The 26,673-nt window shown below is 38.9% G+C and overlaps 1 protein-coding gene across 3 annotated transcripts in view; it reads right to left on the bottom strand.

The window, feature by feature from the left end:
- The window catches only part of PDE4D (phosphodiesterase 4D), a 700,504-nt gene that overhangs the window by 651,683 nt on the left and 22,148 nt on the right, over window positions 1–26,673 (bottom strand). Inside the window, exon 1 of one of the 3 annotated variants that reach the window (XM_087958385.1) lies at window positions 9,647–9,919. The exons of 1 other annotated variant lie outside the window; for it this stretch is intronic. The gene's annotated coding sequence lies outside the window, so the exon portion shown is untranslated. Of the gene's footprint in view, window positions 1–9,646; window positions 9,920–26,673 lie in introns of those variants that run through there. One more of the 3 variants, XM_087958383.1, reaches the window with a different exon arrangement.

Raw genomic sequence — 26,673 nt, 5'->3', positions numbered from 1 at the left:
AAGTTGGCTTTATTTTTAATAGGACTGTTATTGTTCAAGAGGGCTAAGGCATTGTGCTACCTGAGGGAAAGGCCAAGATGGCTCCAACTTCTATGTCTAAAAACCAACTGAATTGGCAGTTAAACTTGCTTCTACACTGGCCGTGGGACAGAAACTTACACTGTGCACAGAGGCAGCTGGTTAGCTTAGGGGTTACAGGAAATGACCCATGGTACCACATAACTAGAGCATAGAGACATGAATGATAGACCCAGAAAGAGAAGACTTTAGGTTGGCACTGTTGCCTAGGGCAATTGCCTAATGGTAGGGTTAGCTAGGATAGTTGGTACAAATAAGACAATATTTATATTTGTTTTACACTCTTAGTAATTTTCTGGGTATCTATTTTAATGTTTAAAAATTACTTTAATGGATATAACCATCAAGAGCTGTGGTAGCACAGTGGTTAGAATGCAGTATTGCAGGCTAATTCTGTTGACTACCAGCAGTTTGATTCTAACCACTCAAGGTTGATTCAGCTTTTCATCCTTTCAAGGTAGGTATAATGGAGACCCAATTGTTGGAGGCAAAATACTGATACTGCAAACCACTTAGAGAGGTCTGCAAATCACTGTGAAGCAGTATAAAAGTCTAAGTGCTATTGCTACCATGCAAACCTTACTGAAAAGTTCAACAATGCATAAACTACAGCATTTGTTGCCAAAAGATGTGGTGATGATTTTAGATCAGATGTTTTCAATCAAGTGAAATGGTTTCCAAGGGGAAGCGAACAAATTTAGAATAACAGAATAAAAGAGTTGAAATGGACCCTGGAGGTCATCTATTCCAAGCAGGCGAGCAGAATTCATGAGAGCTCAGGATGGTAGGTAGACTGGATATAACAGCAGATAGTCTTTTGGTCACCTCCATTAATAGAAATCCATAGTCCAACCAGAAGAATTTCATTATACTCCTATGCTTCTTTGAAAAACATGGTGGAGGAGCAAACTAAGCCAGTTTCATCCATCTATTTGATGCTATTTGTAAATGGCAATTTTCATTAACTTAAAATTTCAGTCAGCCCTCCACAGTTCTTTCTACACATTAATTTGTACATAAGAAGCGGTTAATGAAAAGATCCTAAACTAAATGTGCTTAGGAATTTGTAAAATTTGATTTAACAGTAAAAGAAGGATACAGAAGGGAAAATACCTTAATTTTCATCACCAGGCACATATAATAGCAAAAAGAAAGAGAACATTCTCTTTGTGATGAGCTAGTTTCAGCAATAAAGGATTTTTTTTCCTCTGTTCAAAAAAGAAAGCTGTTCTCTCCATCGTCCTCTTCTACTGCTGAATTCAAACATAACTGAACAAGAGCAACGCTGGATCCCAAATACCACCCAATTAGCTTCCTAATCTAGCATTAAAAAAATGCCTTAGAAGATGGGAAGCATGCTTTTGTTCACTTCCTAATCATTTGGGAAACTAAAAATAACCTAACATAATAAGCTGAAGAGAGGATTTTATGGAATATAAAGAAATTACACAGGATTCAAAAGCTCTGACACAGGAGCAACAAAGGTCATTCTGAAAGACATTGGTCATCAGTAGAGCAAAATGAATGATCAGTTTCCTTTCTCCCTGTTTTGGGTTTTTTTATATATAGTATATATGTTAAATTTGTTTGTTCTCATCTTGCCGCAAGGCAGCTCTGGGCAGCTTAAAAGTTTAAAAGCAGTAGAACGGTGCAAATATATGTATCTCTAGTAATAGTAAAATATAAATTATGATTAAAATTATAGTAAAAAGATGGGAAGAGAGAGAACAGGGTATGCAGGGGATAAGGTGGGATTTGCTATTGGTCCATCAACCACCTTCAGCATAATACTCCCAAATTGGGGCCTGCTGAAGCCAACTGGCAAAGCCAAGTCTTACAGAAGGTCATATGATAGTGCAATGAAAAATAAAACAAAATAACAATCAGAATTCAGAAAATAAATGGTACAAAGAAAAGCTATAATGAATCTCCAGGACATCTCCAGAACTACACAACCTGGCCTTTAAAGGCTGATGTGACATCCACAGATCCTTCAAAAGCTCTCACCTATTTTTGCATTTTTACTTTTAATGGAACAAAAGGGGAAAATATTATACAGGTACAAATCATATAGGCCAGCAGTCCCAAGTTCTAGCTCTGCAAACCAGCAGTGATGGCAGTGGCAGCAGCAGGGGAGCAAGAGTAGACAGTTTTGCATTGTGAACCTACCACTTGCACAAATGGAGCTTCGCGGACTAGGGATTAGAGACCCCTAATACAGACAGTCAATTAATATTATTTAAATGTTATGAAATTTCACTGCATGTACTTCTTTTCTAATCCCACCCACTTCTTAAAATATCTCTCTCAGCATGCTACCCAAAAAGTTGCAAAAGCCTTTATTCCCCAACAAGTCTTATTCAGCCTGAATTGTGTGACGCTTGTTCACAACCAGTTTAACAAGGACTGGAGTATCCTACTGATCAGCAATGTCTTTTCACCAGACCCAAAGTCAGCCAGCCAAAGGTCACTTTTTCCATGGATGCTAATTTCATCCTAATTCAGAGCTTTCAAATTTTTTGTTTATATTGGACGATGTACAATTGGTTACACAATAGCGCGACCATGTGGTCACCAATAAAATAGCAAACATTGCAGAGATTGATGGAAATTGGCAGACCTTCTCTTTTGAACAACAGAAGCGAATTACTGAATTCTAAAATTGGAAGGGATTAATTAGTGTCACTGAATACAGCTCCCCTGCTCAGTACAGGTATTTAAACAAAAGAATCCAAATTAGATAGCTATTTAGGCTCCACTTGAAAACATTCAGTCAAGGGAAATCAATTGTTGTCATAATTTCCCCAAACATTTGTCAATCAGCAGGGAATATTACGTTCCTTCCACAACAGTTTGGGTTTTTATTACAATGTTGTGTTTTAACTCATGGATACAGCATCTATTAATTGGCAGAGTGGGTGCATAAAGCAGCTTCAACAGATCTCAGAGTTAAAAAGGACATGCATAGGAAATGAAAAAATGGATATAATCATCAAAGAAGTGTTCCAGCAAGAAGCTAACATCTGTGGGGAAAAAAGTTTGAAAGGACAAAATTCAAAAAGAAGTTAGATTTTTCAAGCTTTCTTGGCTATGTCAGTGGCTTAGAAAAAAGAAAAAGAAAGGATAATTCATCTGCTAAAGATTGCAGGATATTAATAGTGATGGAGAAAGAACAGAACACTTATACTTGCCTTTAGCACTTTCCCCAAAGAGATGGCTGTGTTCAAATAGATCTAAGCAGAACCAAAAACAAGAGTTGCAATCCATTGGAGAGCCCATCTACTATGAATGAATTTAAATGTCCGGGAATGTTGAGAATTTAAATGTCCGGGAATGTTGAGAGTCTTGAAGGAATTTGCAGGTGTCTTTTTGAAGTCTTTGACTCCTCTCTCAGGATAAGCAGAATACCAGCAGATTTCAGAATAAATGTTGCACAGAGAAGAACTTGCCCCACTGTATATCAAGGGGGCTGTGTGGAGGGGGTTTCCTCTTTTAAACTCTTGGGAGTGCTTATTAGTCAAGACCTCACCTGGAAATACATCACGTCCCTGATGATTAGGAAGGCTCAACAGAGACTTCATTTCCTTAGAGTCCTGCGGAAAAATCAGGTGGAACAATGGCTGATGACCTCTTTCTATTGGTCCACGATAGAAAGTATCCTTACATACTGTATAACAGTATGGTACGCTGGTTCAACAGCTGCGAACAGGAAGGCACTACAGAGAGTGATTAATTTGGCACAAGAAACCATTGGTTGCCCCCTAACACCACTGGATGACATCACCAGGTCTCGTTGTTTCAGCAGAGTAAGGAAGATACTTAGGGACAATTCACATTTATTTATTTATTTATTTATTTATTTATTTATTTGATTTGCCAATTGTTTACAAGATAATAAGTATAAGTGTATACATAGTTGTGAATACATGAAATGGGTACATATAAGAAAAATAAAAGAAGAATAAGAGAAACAATAGGACAGGGACGGTAGGCACGTTGGTGCGCTTATGCACGCCCCCTACAGACCTCTTAGGAAAGATTCTGGTGACACTCACATTCTTAGGAAAGATTCTGGTGACACTCACATTCTGGTGAGTGTCTGTTCCCACTTTTACCATCGGGCAGAAGACACAGAAGTATAGCCAGCCAGACAAACAAGTTTAAAAACAGTTTTTATCCATGGGCTGTCAGAAAACCACAAAAGAAAAAGCAAAAAGGGCAGGATGAAAAAAAAGGGGACAAGGGAAGGGAAGAAAAATATGTAAAAGAGAAAAAATATATAAAGAAATCACTTCCCCCTTCATCAAGTCAACTCAAAAAGTCCAGACTGCCCAAGGAGCTGCTAATACAGTTCTACCGAGGAATTATTGAGTCTGCCATTTGCACCTCTATAACTGTTTGGTTTGGCATATCAACCAAACAGGACAGACACAGCCTTCAACAAATAGTTAGGACTGCAGAAAAAACAATTACAACTAGCCTGCCTTCTATTGAGGACTTGTATACTGCACAAGCCAGAAAGACATAAACTGTTGCAACTTCTTCCCTCAAGACAACACTATAGGGCATTGCACACCAAAATAACTAGACACAAGGACAGTTTTTCCTCCATGACATCACTCTGTTAAACAACTAATTCCCACAACACTGTCTTATGCCCTGGAATGTTAAATTATATAGTAGGGCTATATTACAATTATCTTGTCATCTTTCCTATTACCTATTCCTTTAGCACCTTATGATTATAACTTTGCTGTTTGTATCTTATGATTTATGTTGATTGCTTTTATTTAGTATCTTATTATGAATTATGTTGATTGTTTAGTATCCTATGACTATTACTGAGTGTTATATCTTATGATTTACAATGCTTGTATTTTATGATTATAATCATCATCTACCACTTGTTGCTTGCATGTACGCTGAGAGTTTATGCATCAGAGACAATGTTCTGTTCTGTTCTGTTCTACTCTATTCTACTCTACTCTAACCCCCTTTTCAAATCCCAAAGTAAAAGTAAACGGTGTTGTCTCACCCTTCAGGTCCTCCGTTTTCAGCGATCCATTAATCAGCACAAATTACTGACATTTCTTTAGTTAGTATTCCTTCCGATATTTCTGCCGCTTCGCTGCACTGTTCGGTTTAGAGTTTCAATTTTCAATTTCCCTTTGTAGTATAAATCAGTATTCTGGAAATCTTCTTTCAGTTCACCTTTCCGCTACTCAATTTGCTGTTTTCCACTTTTTGCTTCCTTCCTTCTTCTTTAAGCTGCTGGGCTGCCACGTCTATGGTTCCGATCTGTACGATCTCCCTCTTCTGCTGCTGGTTTTTGGGGGATTCCCTTGTAATCTCCATGATCACGGCACCTCCCCGAGATCTCCAGGTCTTCCCCTTTCGTCTGTCTACCCCTCCAGGGTCCAACATGCTCCTGGAAGCCACCAAACAGCGAAAATCGGAGCCTTTCAGAGCGGCGATCCGCTCCTCAGCTCCGCATCAACGCAGCGCCCAGTTGGAAGCCCCCCTACTCTACTCTTATGAAAGCTAGTATTTATGATGTACGCTGCCTAGAGACACTTCTTCAGATGGGCGGCTATAGAAATCAAATAAATAAATACAAACAATTTCAGTAAGTTATCATCTTTTCTAACATTAATTTTAACTTCTAAGATTTTCTAACATGTACCATTAAGTTATGGTTTGTTTGGCCATTACCCACAAAAGCAATTTTATAGACATATTTTTCCATGATTTGTAACACAAGGATTCTTTTGAGTCTGTTCTTATATTCAACTGCAAGTCATTCCATGAACATGCTATTATTGCACTGTAAAAGGGATGACTCACATAATATTTTTGTCAGCAGACTTCAAACACACCAATTAAACAAAACAGTATTAACTAGAGTTATTTAAGTAAACAGAAAAATGCATAGTGTCACCATTTTTATGCAAAGCCAGAATGGCCCTACCGCTAACTAACATGAAGCAACTATCACAGGAGACCTGACCCATACTAGAAATTGAATGTTTCTTACCTAGCATCCTAAATTATTTATTCCCCTAAGGTGAAGGAAAGATGCTTTCCTGGTGATATAAAATGTCAGCTGCTGCTCTAGTTGGCTTATGTATGATGTGTTGGGAGGATATCTCTGCTTTCAGAGACAACATGATTTGGACCATTCTTACTCCTAATAATCTCACACACAGAGTCCCATTTCTATGCGCTAAATTTTGAGCACTTTAAGACATCTCACCATAACCTATACAATGATCTGAACTATATTGCAACATTTGTACAGCTTGAGGTAGTAAAATCATTCTACACAACATGCTTCTTCCACCACATTTGAGGGCACAAAGTAGAATAGGCCTTGTGGTAACGACTCAGTGTACTTTTTACAGGTGAAACTCGAAAAATTAGAATATCATGCAAACGTTCATTTATTTCAGTAATGCAACTTAAAAGGTGAACCTCATATATGAGATAGACTCATTACATGCAAAGCAAGATAGTTCAAGCTGTGATTTGTCATAATTGAGATGATTATGGCTTACAGCTGATGAAAACCCCAAATCCACAATCTCAGAAAATTAGAATATTGTGAAAAGGTTCAATATTCTAGGCTCAAAATGCCCCACTCTAATCAGCTAATTAAGCCATAACAACCGCAAAGGGTTCCTGAGCCTTTAAATAGTCTCTCAGTCTGGTTCAGTAGGAATCACAGTCATGGGAAAGACTGCTGACCTGACAGTTGTGCAGAAAACCATCACTGACATCCTCCAGAAGGAGGAAAAGCCTCAAAAGGTAATTGCAACAGAAGTTGGATGTTCCCAAAGTGCTGTATCAAAGCACATTAATAGAAAGTTATGTGGAAGGGAAAAGTGTAGAAGAAAAAGGTGCACAAGCAGCAGGGATGACTACACCCTGGAGAGGATTGTCAGGAAAAGGCCATTCAAAAGTGTTGGGGACTTTCACAAGGTGTGGACTGAGGCTGGAGTCAGTGCATCAAGAGCTACCACACAGAGACAGATCCTGAACATGGGCTTCAAATGTTGTATTCCTCTTGTCAAGCTGCTCCTGAACAACAAACAACGTCAGAAGCATCTTACCTGGGCCAAAGAAAAACAGAACTAGTCTGTTGCTCAGTGGTCCAAAGTCCTCTTTTCTGATGAGAGCAACTTTTGCATCTCATTTGGAAACCAAGGACCCAGAGTCTGGAGGAAGAATGGAGAGGCACACACTGCAAGATGCTTGAAGTCCAGTGTGAAGTTTCCACAGTCTGTGTTGATTTGGGGAGCCATGTCATCTGCTGCTGTTGGTCCACTGTGCTTCATTAAGTCCAGGGTCAATGCAGCCATCTACCAGGAGATTTTGGAGCACTTCATGCTTCCTTCCACAGACGAGTTTTATGGGGATGCTGACTTCATTTTCCAGCAGGACTTGGCACCTGCCCACACTGCCAAAAGCACCAAAACCTGGTTCAATGACCATGAGATTACTGTGCTTGATTGACTAGCAAACTCGCCTGACCTGAACCCCATAAAGAATCTATGGGGCATTGCCAAGAGAAAGATGAGAGACATGAGACCGAACAATGCAGAAGACCTGAAGGCCGCTATTGAGGCATCCTGGTCTTCCATAACACCTCAGCAGTGCCACAGGCTGATAGCTTATATGCCACGCCGCATTGAGGCAGTAATTGCTGCAAAAGGAGCCCAAACCAAGTACTGAATACATATGCATGCTTATACTTTTCAGAGGTCCGATATTGTTCTATGTACAATCCTTGTTTTAATGATTGCATGTCATATTCTAATTTTCTGAGATTGTGGATTTGGGGTTTTCATGAGCTGTAAGCCATAATCATCACAATTATGACAAATTACAGCTTGAACTATCTTGCTTTGCATGTAATGAGTCTATCTCATATATTAGGTTCACCTTTTAAGTTGCATTACTGAAATAAATGAACTTTTGCACGATATTCTAATTTTTCGACTTTCACCAGTGCCTGCAATATTTTGCCACTTCAGGCAGCCTCCTTAGTCTCTGACTGGCTGGACCAACCTTTTGTCAATCTTGACATGGAAAAAATATTGCTCAAGAAAACAACTTTCACTTCCTTAACTCAGATTCATAGTCCTCCCTTCCTGAGAATTTGAGTGAGATCAGAACAGGAACTAAAGAGATGATCTATTTACTAATTTGGTGTAACCATTTAATCATTATGGCTTTAGGTTGGTTTTGGTGGGATAATATTGTATTTGCCTGAAAATACTGAGTTTTGCTTTTTCCAGACAAGCCCATTCTGCCAGAGGAAGATAGTTTTAGGGAGGTAAATGATTCAGCACATCACTTTCAACAGAAGTGGATTATACGGTAATTCATTAAAGTTTCTTCCATGATAAATTCATCAGTATTTCATAATTTTTGCTACAACAGATTAGCAAAATGTATCAACTTATCCTTTAGATCAGGGGTGTCAAACTCATGGCCCACGGGCCGGATGTATGATGCACTGGCCATGCCCACCTCTGTTTTAGCAAAGGGGGGGAAAGTTGTGATACATCATGTGATGACAATGTGACACTCCTGCTTTAGATGCTATATATCAGACATCCCAAATTACAAGAAAGAAGAAAGAATCTCCTAGTGATTGGAATAGCATATGCACTTGGAATATAGTTGGTGCTTTTTTAAAAAAAATAAAAAAATTTGCACTGATTCACAGCAAACAAAGTCCCATTGCTATTCACAGCATATGCTGTGGATACAAGTCTTCATAGCTATCAGACTAAACCACAAAAGAGTGTATTCGTTTTGGCTTTAATGTGTTGAATGAACCCAGCTGTTATGGTTTGTAAATAGAGGTTTATGGTTTAATGCACCATGTACCATAAATTCCTTCAATTGTGCTCAACAGATTTGACTATTCAATTACTTGGTGCATCAAGTGAACCCAGCTGATGAGCTAAGCAAGAGACACATGGTTCAGAACTTGAGAAAGTATATTTGTGACTTCTTCATGTTGATGGAAGACTAAGTAAATTTCATCTTTGTTTTCATCAAAGCTTTGTTTGTTGTGACCCAAACTGAATTTAGAGAATTAAGCACATACTAAAATGTCTTTACTCTGTCCATTTGACTTTTTTTCTGTAGCTTTCTCACACAGACAAAACTAAAGAAACATTTTCATGTTGTCTGCTAATTTCAGAAATAGAACTAAAATAGAGGAAAAAGCAGGCTATAGGATAACAATTTCACCACACAATTCCAACTATGTTGTCATTATTATTATCAGATGATCCCATTATGTTTGTGCTTTGGATAATTCTAGTCTTTATAAAGGGTTATTACATTCATCTCTGAAAAGTATTGTCATTGTAAATCAGCCAATATTAACCTGTTAAAAAGTTATCAAAAAGCAAAGTCTACCGCCCCCTATTCTGAAAGTGCTATTCTCCAGATGTGGTGAACTACAACTCCTATGCTTCCCAGCCAACATCTGAAGAATATGACATTGGGAACTGCTGGATCGAGACAGTGACATAAAATACAGCATACATACCTCACACAGCCTCACTGGCCCGCATAGCCTGGGAGAGCTTCAGTTAAAAATGTGTCTGCTTTCACGAAGTTCCTGACATTTAACAGTGTCAACGTAAGACTGATACAACTTCTGCACTGTACGTAAATGGGCAAGAATCCCAAGAGCCCCAGTGAAGTAAAGTTATATTTTATCTTTGGATTATAGTCATGCAAATAGTATCCAGTTAGACAGGATAGAAAAGAAAGACAGAACTTGTTTGTGTTTCAGGGAGAGAGAGAGAACCAATTCTGTACTGCATAGTGGGGGAGGGAGGACTAGCTTCATTTTAAAACAGAGAAATATTTGACAGCACTAACAGCAATCAAGTTTATACTAGACACCAGAACAGAGAAAAATCAATCCACAGGATTTTCTGTTATATTTTTCATTGATGCACAAAAACAGGTCTTTATATGGTCATCACCAGATGTTTTCAAACATAAAGGGGACCAGCATTTGTTTTTCAGAGAAGGAGCTTGGATTAAAAAGGACTTGTAGAACTGGGTGAAAATTTGGGAATCAAAGCCAATATGCACGGAAAGGCAAGTATGGATGAGAAGGTGTCTCAAAAACTACCCCCTTTTTCTCTGACATTTAGCAACATAAGAAGGAATAGGTTTTTAAAACGAGGCAGTTTGGTCTAGTAATTAAGACACCAAGCTTGAAAACTGGAGAGTGTTGAGTTCAAGTTCTGAGATAGCCATTAATGCCAGCTGGACAACCTTGGGCCAATCACATTCTCTCAGCACATCTCACCTCACAGATTTGTTGTTGTGGGGAAAATAGGAGGAGAAAGGAATACTGGCTGTGTTCACTGCCTTGAGTTATTTGCAAAAATAATAAAAGCTGGATACAAACAAACAAACAAATAACAGACAGGCATACTCTGCTATATCTGGCCACTAAAAGATAACAAATTGATTTGGGGGCTGTAAGAGTTCTTTCTGCGATAACCGAAAGAAAGAAATCTATTAAGAGATAGTCTCCCGAAAGTAGGGATACATTTTGCTTTCTCCCCAATTTTTTTAATATCTTAATTTGTTCCACTCTTCTTTATGAAAAAAAAGAGTGGACTGTGTCTTTTAAATGCAGGTGGGCTGGTGAATCTAGTCCTGGTGTGTTTGTTCACCTATGTTGTGCCATGCGTTTATGAAGTGGTTCATGGCATGGCACAACATAGGAGAACAGACACACCAGGACTGGATTCACCAGTCCACCTGCATTTAAAAGACGCAGGCCTCTCTTCTGAAGACAACAAATTCAGTGGTGGTAAGCTACCGGTTCAGACCGGTTCGCCTGAATTGGTGGTAAAAAAAAAGCCGACAATCGGCTGAGAGGAGGGCAAAAAATCCTGACAATCAGCTGAGAGGTAAAAGAAGAGAAAAGCGCAGGCCGCCTTCTCACCCGCCCCTGTGCTTTTCTCTTCTTTATCCTCTCAACTGATTGACACTGCAGATCTCAGCTGGTATGGGGAAAGCTGCGCGCCAGTGTTAGGCAAAGCACGCCCACCAAGCCACACCCACCGAACTGTTGGTAAAACAATTTGAATCCTACCACTGAACAAAGTCCATATTTTGAACAGAGGGAATCGCTGGTTTGAAAGAGGGATTAAAGAGGCCATCTAAGTCAAAATTGAACAGCTCTCTCTCAACAGAGGGAGAGGAATATGACATCATCTATCTCCAATCTGCAACACAGTCCTTTCAATAGTTCCAAGAAGGCTCCACACCCATTTGCACCACTCAGATGACACAGATAAACCTCCAGGTAGCCTTAATGACCTGCTAAAAGAATGCCAATGACCAGCTGTCTGCAAGGAGTATAAATTCTTCCATTCCCCAGCATTTAGTCAGAGCTTAAGAAGCTTCTTGGATGAGAAGTGAAACGTCTTCAAAGAAAAACCAAAAAGTCAAGTTTCCTCTTGAAAAAAGCACCTTTGGGACCACCATGACCTCGATGGCTGAGAATTTTCATAGACATGTGACCCCAGGTTGCTGCAACCTCCATAAATACCCGCTCTTTGTCAAGCACCCATTTTTTTTATCATGTGTACACGGTGACGCTGCATCAGACATAAGTGTGAGAACTAGTTGTAAGTCACTTTTTTCAGCACCATCATAACTCTGAATGGTTATTAAACATATAGTCATAAGTCAAGAACTTTCTGTATTGTTATAAGATGCAAGCGTTATTCAGGTGTCCACAAAAATTGTAGAAACTCAGTTGCATGACAAAGCTCTCTGAAAAATTAAAGCCTTTGACAGTCTATCTCTGATTTTAATTTCAATGCATATATGCTACAATTTGATTTGGAATTGCATTTCAAAAAGGAATAAGAGTTGCCTTACATTGGTCAATCATATCCTTTTTTGAAATATCAGGATTTAAAAGACTAGGCCAGGGGGAAGTCTTCTTCCCATGTCTTCTCTTGGTTTTGAATTAATGTCTGAGATGGTAAGAAGACTGCAGACTACTAGAGAGATAATTGTCAAGGACATTCACCTACATCTGACGGCTAATCTCTTTATTTCACTAAATAAGTACAAGAATAACCTATTTACCTAAATTCTCTTCCCTTTTGAAATAATTTCAAAGAAAATATTTTTTCACTAAACTGAAAGAAGACAGCAGAAAACAATACAGAATTTTTCTGTCTAGCAAAAGTTCAAATCTGACATAAACTAATGACTCTGACTATCGTATTTGTCTGTCACTTCTTTAGTTAAAAAAAAGTAAATGAAATGCACTGATATTGGATATAAGATATTTGGCTTGGAAATAATACACGTTAAAAAAAAATCCCAGATAATACAATATAAATATGAGTGTGATGTAATGCTAGAACAAAAAGGTTGATACCATTTTAGAATGGATTAATGGAAACTTACACTGTTGTAAAACAACAAGAAAATTATATTCTATAGCTACAGCTTCTTTCAAGTAGTGTCTATTCCTGGAGGCCCACTATTTAAAGCAATATGAACAAATGTGAAAATTATCAGGGATAAGGGAAATCGTTCTTGCTGAGAAAAGGTGGACAGGTTTAACTTGGAGAAGAGCAAAACTATGTCTCTGCTTGTATCTAACCATGGCAAAAATGTGTCCATCTCTGTCTATTGTGTCCCCATGACCTTCATTTCATCCCTAGCCATAAATAAGACAAGTTGAAAGCATTCTTATGCATACTAAAATAGGTTTAAAGTACAGTACCAGTGTTAAGATAGGATGCTCCAACATTGTCCAAGGATAAAACTTGTTTGCTTTTGTCACTCCTAAAGGGGAGACCAATGACAGCATTGATTGCTACAGGATGGATAGCCATGATACAACTGAATAAATATACAGGGAAGAAACAAGCATGAACTTTCATCTCCTGTTTCATCTGGGATTTGAAACGGGTAAGGAATCCATAGGATGCATACTGGATAAGCGAAAAATAAATTGTTAAGAGCAGGGGTGGGATTCTACCAATTCGCACCAATTCGCTAGAATCGGTTGTTAACATTCTAAGCAGTTCGGGGAACCAGTTGTTAGAAGAAATTACTGGCCTAATCCTGTAAGGAAGGCAGGAAGGAAACATTCTGGTGTTGCTTACAGAAACTGCCTCTCCGTTAACCCTTATTACATTCTTGGCAGGACTAGACTTCCTGTCTCAGGAACTTCTCTGGAGTTTTTTTTCCCTCCTTTGCTGGTACTTTGCTTGTGTGGAGTGACCATTCAAAGTTACAATGGCACTGAAAAAATGACTTATGACCATTTTTCACACTTACGACTGTTGCAGCATCCCCACAGTCATGAGAGGCCAGGCGAGGAGATGCCTGCCTCGAAGCGAGTGATATTAAGTTGGCCACACCTAGACAATAACATGACCACCAAGCCATGTCCACCCAGTCACATGACCACCAAGCCACGCCCACCACCTAAGCCATGCCCACAGAACCGGTTGTTAAAAAATTTGAATCCCACCCCTGGTTAAGAGATTATTGTCTCATACACAAACATTAGCTTTCAGACTGTTACAGATGAGGAAAATATCAACAGGCTACATATCACATAACCATAAGCTGAAGCCTTACATTTGTTTTTCAAACAAAGGAGTGCTGGATCACAGATACATATCAAAACAAAAAGGCATGACTCAAAACAGAATAAAGCGGAGGTTGTTTCCCTCTGCAAGGGCCTTTTGTTGGGATGAAAAACAATTAAACAGTAGTCCTGGAATAAATTTGGAGTATGGAAAATGAAGTGTAAGCTTGTTTTCAGAAAAGTAACTGTCTTCTTTTTCATAGTGGGGGAAGATATGTAACCCCAGAGATTAGACTGGCCCCCACTCTGATTCTCTTTCGAAAGACGTTGAAGACCTGATTCTGCCAGTGGGCCTGGGGAACCCAGAGCGGGATGGAGCCCATTAAATGGCTCATGTAATCTGCTGTCGCTGGGGGGAGGGGAGAAGGTGTCAGGTGATTTTACTATATTAATTTATTTGATTTTATGAGTTTTACTGTTTTAAATTGTGGTTTTATATGTTATAAGCCACCTTGAGTCGCCATGATGAATAGGCGGCAATACAAATCTAATAAAAAAGAATAAATAAAATAATAAAACTTCTTGAGTACATGAGAAGCTGCAAGCCAAGACAGATTTCCTACTTTTTAAGCACCTAGTCATATGCAGTAGCTGGCCTCAAGCCTTGAATGAGTTGCTTGGAACTATGAAGGAAAAAAATCTGCAGGCAAAGGCTCCATGGCCTTTCCCTGCGTTCCCAAATCTGGTAGGAAGACCATGAACCATGTTCCCATGAATGTTGACCGGCCAGTCAAGAGATAACAACTTATCTAGATCTCACTTGGAGCAGGGCTTATGAGAACAAGCTGAAGGAACTTGACCTATTTTGTCTGGAGAGAGCAAGACTGAGTGGAGACATGATGGCTGTGTTCAAGTACATAAAACAAGGTCCGATGAAAGATGGCCAGGAAATATTTTCTACTGCCACAGAAACTAAGACTAAAAATAAGTTGTAGTAACATAAATTTCTTTTGAGAAGAACAGAGAGATTTGTACAACAATGAAATTAATCTATTTATAAGAATGTGGATTCTCCATCTCTGGAGATGTTTAAGATGTTGCTAGACACCTTTCAAACAATTCGTCTTCATGTACATTGCAAAGGGTTGGATATGATAATCTACGTGACCTTTCCAACTCTGCAGTTCCAGATTCTATGAAAGGGTCAGAAAAGCTGGGCTACATTACTTCCAGCTTTTGAGGCTGCTAGACACAATAAAAAATAAAAACTGCAACATGTGGACAGAATAAAGCATGGAAAAGAGAGTTACACAGAGTATAAAAAATTTGAAAACATTAAAGTAACTTTCAAATTAATAAACGTCTAAGTTTGAGGTTCCCTTTGAGCTTGAGGTCTTATACTTCCATAACATCCACCTCCCAAGCAGGCTCTAACTAGAAGAGTCACAATAACATTATCATACAGTTTCTTCATTTTAAGATTATCAGCACTGTAAATAATTATAAAGTATCAAATAATATCCTAATTATCATACTCTTGTAACTTACCCACAAAATTATGGAAGATTCTCCTTCCCCAGTGTAGTATATTCCATCGTGTCAGCAATGCTTCATTCACTATTTTTTACATTGGAAAGATCGATAATCTCAACCCTCTGCTACAAAAGCTATGGATACGAATGTAACATAGCAATATTTAAAATTCAGTGAGAGACATTCCACCTCCCCAGGATTCCTTATCTCAGACGTCAGACTGATAATCCTTGAAAACAAGGATCAGCAAGAGCATTTTCATCATTAAACAGCCAAGCATCATCAGGCAGCCAAGAACTGTCAGAAGATCCAACACCATTTTTCAGAGATGAAATGAAGGCAAAGGTTTCTTATCAGACTACATATATTAACTAGATAGGCAATGCAAGCCTGCCTGAGCTCTATCTAGTAGTTGTTTTAAGTTTTATTTCTAAAGTAATGTTATGTCTCATATTTTCTTTCAAATTTTCCTTCTTTATCCTCTCCCCCAACTTTCCCACAAGAGCTATATGTTCTGATATGCCCACAGGTTCTGATAAAACGTCTTGATCTATGTAAATTTAAGTGATGGTAAAATCTGTTGACCTTTCAGCTTCTGTTGGTTTTACAGATCATTTGAATTGCCCACTTACGTGTAATTTATATGTATTTATATGGATGTGTATAATTCATGAATAAAGAGGAACTTATTCCTTTTATTTGTATTCTTCATTTTTTTCCTGGGGCAGCACGATGGTTCAGCACTGAGCTTGTTGGCTGGAAAGCCAGCCCATCAGGTTTGAGATCCGAACTCCACACTACAGGGGTGAGCTCCCATTCTCGCCGCAGTTCCTACCAACCTAGCAGTTCAAAAGCATGCAAATGCAAGTAGATAAATAGGTACTTCAGTGGGAAGGTAACATGTTGGCCTTATGACTGTGGAAATGTCTTAGGACAATGCTGGCTCATTGGCCTTGAAACAGAGATGAGCAGCGCCCCCTATAATCAGCAACAACTAGCAGAGCAAAATCTGCAGGTACTCCTTTACCTTTTACCTAATTTTTTTCCTAAACATAATTAACTCCTTCCCAGACAGACTTTTTAACTTTTGTGTTGCTACTTTTGCAGCACCATGTCTAAGTCACAAGCAACATTATATTGGAGTTTCTTCTCTATCACTAAATTTCTATAAGCTATCATGAATCAAGGAGTGAGGCCAAAGTAATTTAATAGGATTCAGAATGGGAACTTCAATAATATAGGAATGTGTGCTTTATGGTCTCTTAGGTTTAGCTGAAAAAATAGTATTATTTTGAGAAAAAAGAATAATTGCAGGAGATAGTAAGACATTACATGTAGTTTCAAATTAATGAAAATAATCTGGTCAACCATCCAGTATTGCCCATCATTGCTAGAGATTATTGGAGCTGAAGCTCAGCACATCTGCCTTCACATAATATTTTACAACTATAAATTGATATAAATGCCCTTATCTTACTAGCCGTGGAACAATGGGTACAAATTATTCTGCATTTAGGAGAAACAAAACATGATTAACTGTTGAAAATCTTTATATAAGCCAATAAAACATGTGAGGAAACACAGCCTTTCTATTCAGACAAAAGAAAAATCAAATTTGTTTCTGAATTTATTCTACCCTTGCCCCTCCAGGCTCTTCTTCTCTTCCCGTTTGTCAGTGACACTCTAGAGATGTTATTATCTAGTGGGAGAAAAGCCAATCTTGCCAGCAAGCCAAATCCTCTTTCCCCTCTCCATGCACCTCGGTTTTTGACCTGCTGAATTGAACTCAGCCAGGTTTTTTCATCAGTATGAACTATGTACTTTGTGATCCTGGTAGAGACCCAGTATGAAGACCAGTTTCTCAGAGGAAAAAACAATTTTCAAAATTACACTGATATTTTTTTAATGGTGTTATGGTTTTGTTTTATTTATATACCGTATTTGCCGGTGTATAAGACGACTGGCGTATAAGACGACCCCCAACATTTCCACTCAAAATATAGAGTTTGTTATATACTCGCCGTATAAGACTACCCCCTCTTCCACACACCTTCCACTTTTGCACTTTTTTTTTTTTTTTTTTGACGCACTTTTCTGCTTTGGACAATTTTGAAATGAGCTCCTCACCACCACCACACACACACACACACCCCAATACCCGCAAAACAATGTTCTGGGCATTAATCACCATTGCTACATTAACCTGGTAAATTTATACCCTGCCTCCCCCAGTGTTGCTTTGACAGCAGGATTTCACACAGCGGGGTGCTCGCTCGCTCTCTTCTCCGCTCTCCCACCGTTCGCACATGTTGGAAGCACCGTAAAACTTGATAACCCACCCGGGGCTCCCCCATCCTTAACCTACAGCCGCCCGCATGCAAAACCTGCGTGCAAAAAGAAAAAAAAAAAAGAAAAAAAGTACGCCGCACGTGAGGATCTTCGAATCCTCTCCTCCCCACACCGCTAAGGAAGGAAGAGGGGAAAGGTTGCGCAGCGCGTGGCGAGTGACACCCGCCACACACACACACACACACACACACACACACACTCCCCCAGCCTCCCTCCCGGCTGCAACTCAAGCTCAAGTGGGAGTCGAAGTCCTCCCGCGTAAAGACGACCCCCACTTGGAGGCATGTTTTTCAGGGCAAAAAGTCGTCTTATACGCCGAGAATACGGTACTTTACATACTTTTATATACTTTAGAACCTTCTCTGTGAAGGTGGAGAAGGTTCTAAAGTAAATAAAAGTATATAAAGTATGAAGTATATGCATCTGTGAATGTGGAAAACAACACAATTGGGGAGGAAATACTAACCTAGATAGACCAGAAGAGAAAATTTGGAATCTGCTAGTTAGTACTGTCTAAATCTGTAGGGGTGTCAGGTGTGGGAGGAGAGTATAGTCAAAATAGTCAAAGTGACTGTCATGACTACACACAAAGTTTTTATATAAAACTGGGGTTTGACTTTGATCACATCATCACAATTGCTTTCTTGACAAGCTCAAAATTAAAACTATGGCCCAACTCATGGTCAATAACAGGTGTAAGTTACATCTACAGTATCTAGATTTTGTTTTTATACAAGGATGAATGCTAAGATCTGTACAACATCTAGAGGGATTATGGATTCACCACTCCAAAAGTTTCTAAAAGGCTGACCACCACCTCTCATGGATGACTTTAATTGGTTTCCTACATACTGCAAATGATTTTGTAGTCAACGCTACCATTCTATGATAATTCAGTGTAATTCATAATTCAAATGTTATGTGTCTATGTAGCCTATCAGAACTAATATTTTACAATAAGAATAGAGAATCTCTAGCCCACGTACCTAATCCATCTTGCCCAGATGGAACCACTTAGTAGACAATACTGGTCTATATGACCCAGTATTCTGACCCAACCGGGTTCCCAGAGAGCAAACACAGACAAAGGCAGCAGCTCCCACCTTTTAAGGTTTAATCACAATTCTGTTCCTTTACAGATAAAAGGTTGCTTTCCAACAATTAGCTCTTACAAGAAAGAGCCTTGCCAAGTTGTTTGTCAAGGCTGCCAAAAACCCAAAGAACTACTTTACAGAATTCTCCAAACACGAATATGTCCACCAGTTGAGTTTCAGAGCTTCTTTGCTTTCTGCAAAGAACTCTTTTTCAAACCTGGCTTTTATCCTCTTGAGGGAGGGGCCATTACCTTGCAGCCTTACTCCCGAGTTGCCTGTGCTACTTTAATTGTTCTTTTCTCCGAGTAATCCTTCATGCATGTGCACTTGGCATAGGCTCCTCAGGAACCTCCTCCTCACTGCTGCCAGCCCCCACAATCTCTGAAGGCAGCAGTCCACTCCCTGATGGTCCTGGCCCCTCATCAGAGTCATCGCTCCCCTCAGCCATCTGCACCTGCTGCCGGCTAACTACAATACCCAGCAGATTTCAAGATGATTGCTGTGCCCAATAAATTTTATAGGTTTCATCAGGAAACCTGTAACAAAACCCCAAAAAAAACCAGCTAGTAACTCTAAGTTATTTGTAGGTTAAGATCTTCTCCCAACCCCATGCCAAATGGATGATCTGGAACAGAGGAACATATGCAGAACCACAGGGTGATCTGTGCATTCTGTCTCCACGTTTTATCGAGGGATATTAGCACACAGTCTTTGTCCTACATATGTGATAGGAATTATATTTTCCCTAGTGAAGCCCTTTAGGCAATAATAAGAGAATTCAGCTTGAAGTTAAAAGGGGCAGCTTAACTGTCCTTAACTGTCCTTAGAGCTGTCATACATTCTTTGACAGAAAGAACATACAGTGTAGTACAATATTAAAAGAAAGAAAAGAGCACCTTGTCTTTATCAGGCTTAAAACTACAGTATGTTGCCTGCAACTTTGTTTACATCTTGGATAGGTTTAAAGGATGATAAAGAAAAACGTCAGAGTTATAAATCCAAGGAGGCATTCAACTAAATATCTGGCAAGACTTATCTAGTATTATTTTGGTCATGCAAAACAACTGCAGACTGAGGGGGAGGAAGCAATTTTTCTGCCGCAGCCTAATACAGCGTTTCTTAACTTTGGCAACTTTTAAGACGTGTAGATTTTAACTCCCCTGCCATGTTGGCTGAGAAATTCTGAGGGTTGAAATCCACACACCTTAAAAGTTGCTAAAGTTGCAAACCCTGTCCTAATAGATCATTTCCTCGAGGGAGTTTTGGAAGGAATTTCTTCTAAATGCCCAAACACTGCTAACGCCAGACCTTAGCAAAGGTGTAGATCTAAGATGCCTTCCTCTCTTCTGATGTATAAAACAAAAGAAAATAAAAAAACCCAAATAGAACAGTGATGTCAAACTCGCTGCATCACATTGTCATCACATTGTCACATGACTTTGCTAAAACAGGTGGGCGTGGCCAGCGCATGACGCATCTGGCTTGTGGGCTATGAGTTTGACATCCCTGAAATAGCTCTTTTTTCTAGCTGGTACAAAATTGGTATAGATATGAAGAGAAGGAGCTGGGGACCAAAGGGCTGGAAAATATGCATTGGAGCTTAATAATGCTAGGTAAGAAGTAGTGCAAGATACACAGAATCCATTCATGTTGTACAATTCAGGATTGGAAGCTGGTGGGGAATGGAATAATTGTGCTCCAAGTAAACGTTAAATAGACATCATGTCTTCTGAACTCTTGAGAAAACTAAATAAGAGAAAGGATATTATACTTCTGTGATAGCAAGGTAGCAAGCCAGTATCTCTGAAAAACTATACTAAAAGGTTAGCTATGGTTACATATTCTACATTCATTAAGACATGTTTTAGGTACAGTAAAAAAATGAGTTGCATGGCTGCATTCCTCATATAAAACTATTTTCAATGCAGCAATTCCACATGATATAATTCAGTGTTAAGCAGGGGTGGGATGCTACCGGTTCTGCCCAGCTCTATAGAACCGGTAGCTCTGTAGAGCAGCAGACACTGAACTGGTTCTGTGTTTGCTGCTGTTTCACCCACCTGCCCACCCGGGCTCTTACCTGACCTTTATTTCCTGCTTTTTCAACCTCAGCTGCTTTGCACAGCACAAAAAGAGAGAGACTTTTCAAATGCTGTGCACCTGTGCGCAGTGCTTTTCAGCTGTCCGGGAAGCACAGCTTAAGGTTTTTTTACACACGCGTGCAGCAAAACGTAGTCACCGAACTGGTAGTAACATCGATTGAATCCCAACCCTGGTGTTAAGTATGGTAAAGCTCTCCAGATGTTGTTGAACTACAACTCCCATTATCACCCAGTATCAGTCAACTTGGGAAACATAGTTTAGCAATGTCTCTAAGTTCATAGGTTCTCCATTTGTGAGCTGCTTGCTTTTACCTCCTTCCTCCCAGCCCTCTCAACCATACAATTTCCATCCCAGCTAGATCTTTTTTGCTTTAGGTATTGCCAAAAATTACAAAACTGTGGTTTTCAGAGCGATTTTCAAGAGGCTTAAAATATACTGATTGAGTTCACCTATTATACTAGACAGGATTTACTTAATCATGACTTGATGAATAAACTACATCCAGCTGAGTTCACTGCCATGCTGTGGATAGACACTTTTAAGCCAGGGAATATTTGGGTTTTGGAGAGCATGTGCAATTGTCACTGAGACTTAGTATCTTCAAGTCAGTCTCAGTCTAAAACATGTTTTCAATCATCTGAATTGTTCTTGAAAAATGAGATAATAATCACATAGCTTTAAAACTTATGATATTCGTGTGAAAGGAGGATGAATCAGAATTTAAGATAGACAGCTCCCTTCACATCTAGAAAATTGGGAGATGGGTGGGAAACTTAACAGCTTCCCTACCAAGTCCTCAGTAAATTACTTAGAGAAAAATAGTGTGACTCTTAGGGAAATCCAATAATAGAGGCAACTGAGTCATTGAAAATCTAATCTGCTAATAAAGCTTTAATTGGTTAATAATACTAGTGAAAGATTCCATGTTAACTTTATCGGCCCAAAGTCTTCCAGTTCCATTGGAGTTCAGTCCCTATAATCTCTAGCCAACTATATGGAAGACAGGTTGTTTAAGATGAAGGAAAAAAGAGCAAAGGAAGAACTATTTCCAATTTTTTTAAAAAAATTACCTATTTTAGAATCCAAAAGACATAGAAGTTTTTCACAGAAGGGTAGAACATTTTCTTGTTTGGGTGCTACAGTCTTGAGTGGATTGGTGAAAAAATATTTAAAACATGGGCTTTATTGGGAAATGGGTGTGAAAATAGCAAAAAATAGAGGATAAAATTACCAGTCCGAAGAGGTCCAGGAAAATATTGTGAATGCCTTAGCAGACGGATTGATTTAAATGAAAAAGTTGCAGTTTAAAAGTGAAGCAGATCAACTCCTAGTCATTCTGAAAGTTAATATTTATCAATTCAGTCTCCATAACTCTATTTACAGAACTGCACATACTATGGACACCTGGAAATCTATATTATAAAAGGCAATCATATCTAGCTTCCAACACCTTTTTTCCAGCAGATATTTTAAAAGCAATACTTGGGACTAAATTTCCTGTTCACCATAATGGCAATGCAGTAGATTTTACCCTCCAAAAAGTCATATTTTTTCCTTCTACTTTAAAGTAAAAAGTCTTTAACTTTAATTTCTAGAAATATCCGAAATAAACCAAGACTGTCTATTTGAGACATTAATTTTCCAATAACAATGTATAAGCACTCAGTGACCTTACCATGTTCTTATTCTTCAAAATAAATAGTCTCTGCTTTGTATTCAAACACCCATTGTCCTTACCAATTAATCTTGTATTAACTTTCACCTTCACATGCCTCCTGGTATTTTCTGCCCCAACACTTATCTTGAAATACCACATCAAATCTGATAATAATGAATTGTATTCTTCATGTGACTTAACATAGTTTCCTAAACACATCCAGCAATTTCATTCTGACATTGGTGTTAAGTTAAGCCCTGGATAGGAGGCAAATAATTTTCTACCTGATCTCTTTCAGTTATTCCTTTGCTCTCATTTGAGAGAACAAAGATATCTTTGTAAGAAAGCTAGGTTTCTGGTCAAGCTGAACAAGACTTTAGTATGGCTGAGGTCTTTGAAAACCATCATGTGTGTCTTTCTCATCTGATCTGCTGTAACAATCAACCCTACAGTCAAATACCACTATAATATGGAGCCAGCACTGAAAAGACTAGACTTGTAAAGCTGTTATAGACCATGTATACACACTTATGTTTTCCGCACTGAACTTGCAGTGTTTCATGTAATAGGGGAGTCTATGACAATTTACCATGGGCAACTCAACATGACCAACTTGCCACAGCCACTTACCACTGCTGACTCACCATGGCAAATTGCCATGGCCAACTTGCTGCAGGACAACTCGCCGTGGCCATCTTGCCACATGACAACTCGCTGCAGGGAAGAGTTATGCTAATATCTCATAAATGGTAGAATAGAATAACTAAAGAAAGGATACAAAAAGAAGTGACCAAATAAATTGTGAATGGCAAAAATTAAAATATTTATTTTAAACTATTAAATAGAATTGTTATATTGTCCCACAGCAAGTTGTTCTACAGCAAGTTGGCTGTGATGAGTTGGCTGCAACGAGTTGGCCATGGCAAGTTGTCCATGGTGAGTTGGCCACAGCAAGTTGGCTATGGCAAATTGTCTCATTGAATAGAATAGAATTCTTTATTGGCCAAGTGTGATTGGACACACAAGGAATTTGTCTTGGTGCAAATGCTCTCATCAAGAGTCAAGAATCATAAGGTACATCACTTAATAATAGTCATAGGGTACAATAAGCAATCAAATCATACTAGGAAAAAGTCAATAAAAATCATTAGGATACAAGCAACAAGGTTACAGTCATACAGTCATAAGTGGGAGGAGATAGGTGAAAGGAAGGATGGGAGGAGTAATAGTAATGCAGACTTAGTAAATAGTTTGACAGTGTTGAGGGAATTATTTGTTTAGCAGAGTGATGGCATTCGGGGGGGAAACTGTTCTTGTGTCTAGTTGTTCTGGTGTGCAGTGCTCTATGGTGTCATTTTGAGGGAAGGAGTTGAAACAGTTTGTGTCTGGGATGTGAGGGGTCTGTGGATATTTTCACAGCCCTCTTTTTTGACTCGTGCAGTATACAGGTCCTCAATGGAAGGCAGGTAGTAATTGTTTTTTCTGCAGTCCTAATTACTCTCTGAAGTCTATGTCTGTCTTGTTGGGTTGCAGAACCAAACCAGACAGTTACAGAGATGCAGATGACAGACTCCATCAGTCCTCTGTAGAACTGTATCAGCAGCTGATGATTTTTCACATTGTTGATGTGAGGTGCCTGCCTTTGCCAGAGCTACTCTTTGTTTGTTCACTTGCTGAACCCTGCCTGTTTTGGGGCAGAAAACAGTAAATTTGTCACACAGGCAGAAAACAGTCATGAAATTGAAGGCTTTGAAGGCTATTCTGCAGTTTCATCAATGAGCTATTAATGATTTCAATAGCTATAGTGACTTCATCTTCTCCAACACACAGGGGAATGGGACAGTTAACTGAGTGGTGACTAGTGATCTCAGAATTTATGGGTTTGTTTTTCAACTGAAATTTCCTTGTGTAATTGTATACAACTTGATCCCTCAACAATTGGAACCAAAATTTCAATTTCTAAGCAAGGCAGATGTTAAGTGAGCCATACCTGATTTTATGACCTCTTTTGCCATGGTTGTTAAATTAATCCCTGTAGTTATTAAGTGAATCCAGCTTTCCAGAAATCATGTGACTCCCCAGGATGCTGCAACTGTCATAAATATACACTGGTTGCCAAGTGCCTGAGGACCAGTCACAAGTCCCTTTTCCAGTACTGTTGTAATTTCAAACTGGACAAATGGTTGTAATTCAAGGACTAGGTATAAAATGGAAATTGCTAAAACGATGTGTGTGCTTGCTTTGGGACATTTTCCCCTTGCAGACTTTCTTTATGCAAATAACTCTTCGTCCAATCTCTAGTCTTGGTGTGTTTATTACCAGATTCAATGAGCCTCTATCAATAGATGGAGTCTATTGTTGTCATGGATAAATCCTTAGCTTTGTAAAATTACAGGGGTATCCAGATGACTGGGACTCTCTGCCATCACAGCAAACATTTCAGCAAGCAGTTCTGTCCGCCTCAAGAGTAGAGAAAAGATTACAGTGATTAATATCAATTTCTCCCAAATATCTTTTTTATTGTTTGGGAAGCCAGTGGGACTCCAGGTTTTCCATGGAATCAGGTAGATGCTGAAATGGGAACAGCAATTATTAGACTGGTGATAAAGAAATACTTGGGGGGGGGGGGGAAGCTGTTACAGAGTATTTACATGTCTGCCACTGCTTCACCTTCAAACAGCATTGCCCACCAGAGCTGTTCTAAGCAGCATGGGATTTATTAGACCAAGTATTCCAGGTTATAAAAGCTGCATGGAAAATGCCAGATGATTTTTCCCCCCCTGAAAATACTAACTCACTTCCTTCAAACAAGTATGATCGAGCAGCATCTTTACCCTTAATTTGTTTGCCAAATCCTATAGATATTTGACATCAACCAATAGAAAGGCCACCCTTTTAAAGTCAGCTGCCCTGTGGAACATTTTCTCATTTAAAGGCTGTACCAAGCTTATTTCCATTCAGGCATGTGCTGAACACATTTTGTTCATGTTAACATATGGCATCTAAGTGAACCAAAGAGGGACCAATAAGGTTACGGAACTCCACCCACTGCTGAGCGTTGGAGTCTAACTTAATGTTTCCTTGACAGAGGGATGTTTAATCTCTACCAGTGAAGGGGAGGACATAGATGTTCTTAACAGTTGGTTCCTTTGTTGAATTGTTCTGCTCTTCATAGCATTGTATCCTCAAAACCACAGTAATTGATTTTTATGTTTTAATATTTGGTTAACTACCGTGTTTCTCATATAATAAGGCCGGGTCTTATTTTTTTTTGAGCTCCGAAAAAATGGCTAGGCCGTCTTTTTGGGGGTGACTTAATTCCCCCCCTTGCATCTTCAGGCGGGTGGGCAGCGACAGCTTGGATGTTGACCTCGGCGTTGGTGGGGCACTTCGTATCGGGGTCAATGCAGGCAGCACCATATCCGGGTGTGCAACAAAAGTACTTCCTAATGGCAAGCCCCCCCACCATTCCCCCCCATTTTGCATGTTTTAATATAGGCCTTAATTTGGGGGGAGGGGCTTAATTTCATTTCATGCCTATAAAACATGCTAGGACTTCCTATTGGGGGAGGCTGTATTGTTGGAGAAACAGGGTATTGTTTTACTATCATCAGATTTCATGCCCATGGTGCATAGCATCAGAGCAAGTTTAGAAGTATTGAAAATAAATACTTATCAAATATAACCCTTTTTATTCTGAAATATTAATAAAAATATTTAATAAATAATTGCAGGAGGTATCTGAAGACCTAAGTAGATGAAGCCATTTCATATGCTCAGATTAAAGATACACTCACACAAAGGCACAAAATAGTTTTGCAAAACAAATAGCTAGTACTTAAAATTGACCTGGTACTTAAAAAAGTACTTAAAAAAGCCATGATTCAAGATGAAACTAATACTAAAGGTGAAAAAATGTACAAGTCAAAAGTGGTCACACTTAGGTCAAAACTAAATATCATTTTCAACCTGAAATCAAAAATATGCATACCATTTCACATGTTGTAGTACTCAACTCGGAAAAATGACCAAGTTATATATTTTTCTTGATGTATAACAAAAATGTAATATTTAAATAACTTCTAATTAGTAGTGTTCTCAAAATAATAACAACATGCTTAAAAAGACATACTGATTAACCCCTATTTTTTTTAGGAATGAATTTATGAGAAAAGATATAACAATATTAGTATACAGAAAAGCAATAAGGTTAAAAAAAAGTACCCTAGTTGTAGAACAGGTTT

This window comes from Notechis scutatus, chromosome 2 (assembly GCF_049901735.1).
Source record: "Notechis scutatus isolate UNSWTSFEM ecotype Mainland chromosome 2, rNotScu1.2, whole genome shotgun sequence".
Classification (NCBI taxonomy): Eukaryota; Metazoa; Chordata; class Lepidosauria; order Squamata; family Elapidae; genus Notechis; species Notechis scutatus.
The sequence above is the reverse complement of the archived record's forward strand: the minus strand, read 5'-3'. Positions and strand labels throughout refer to the sequence as shown.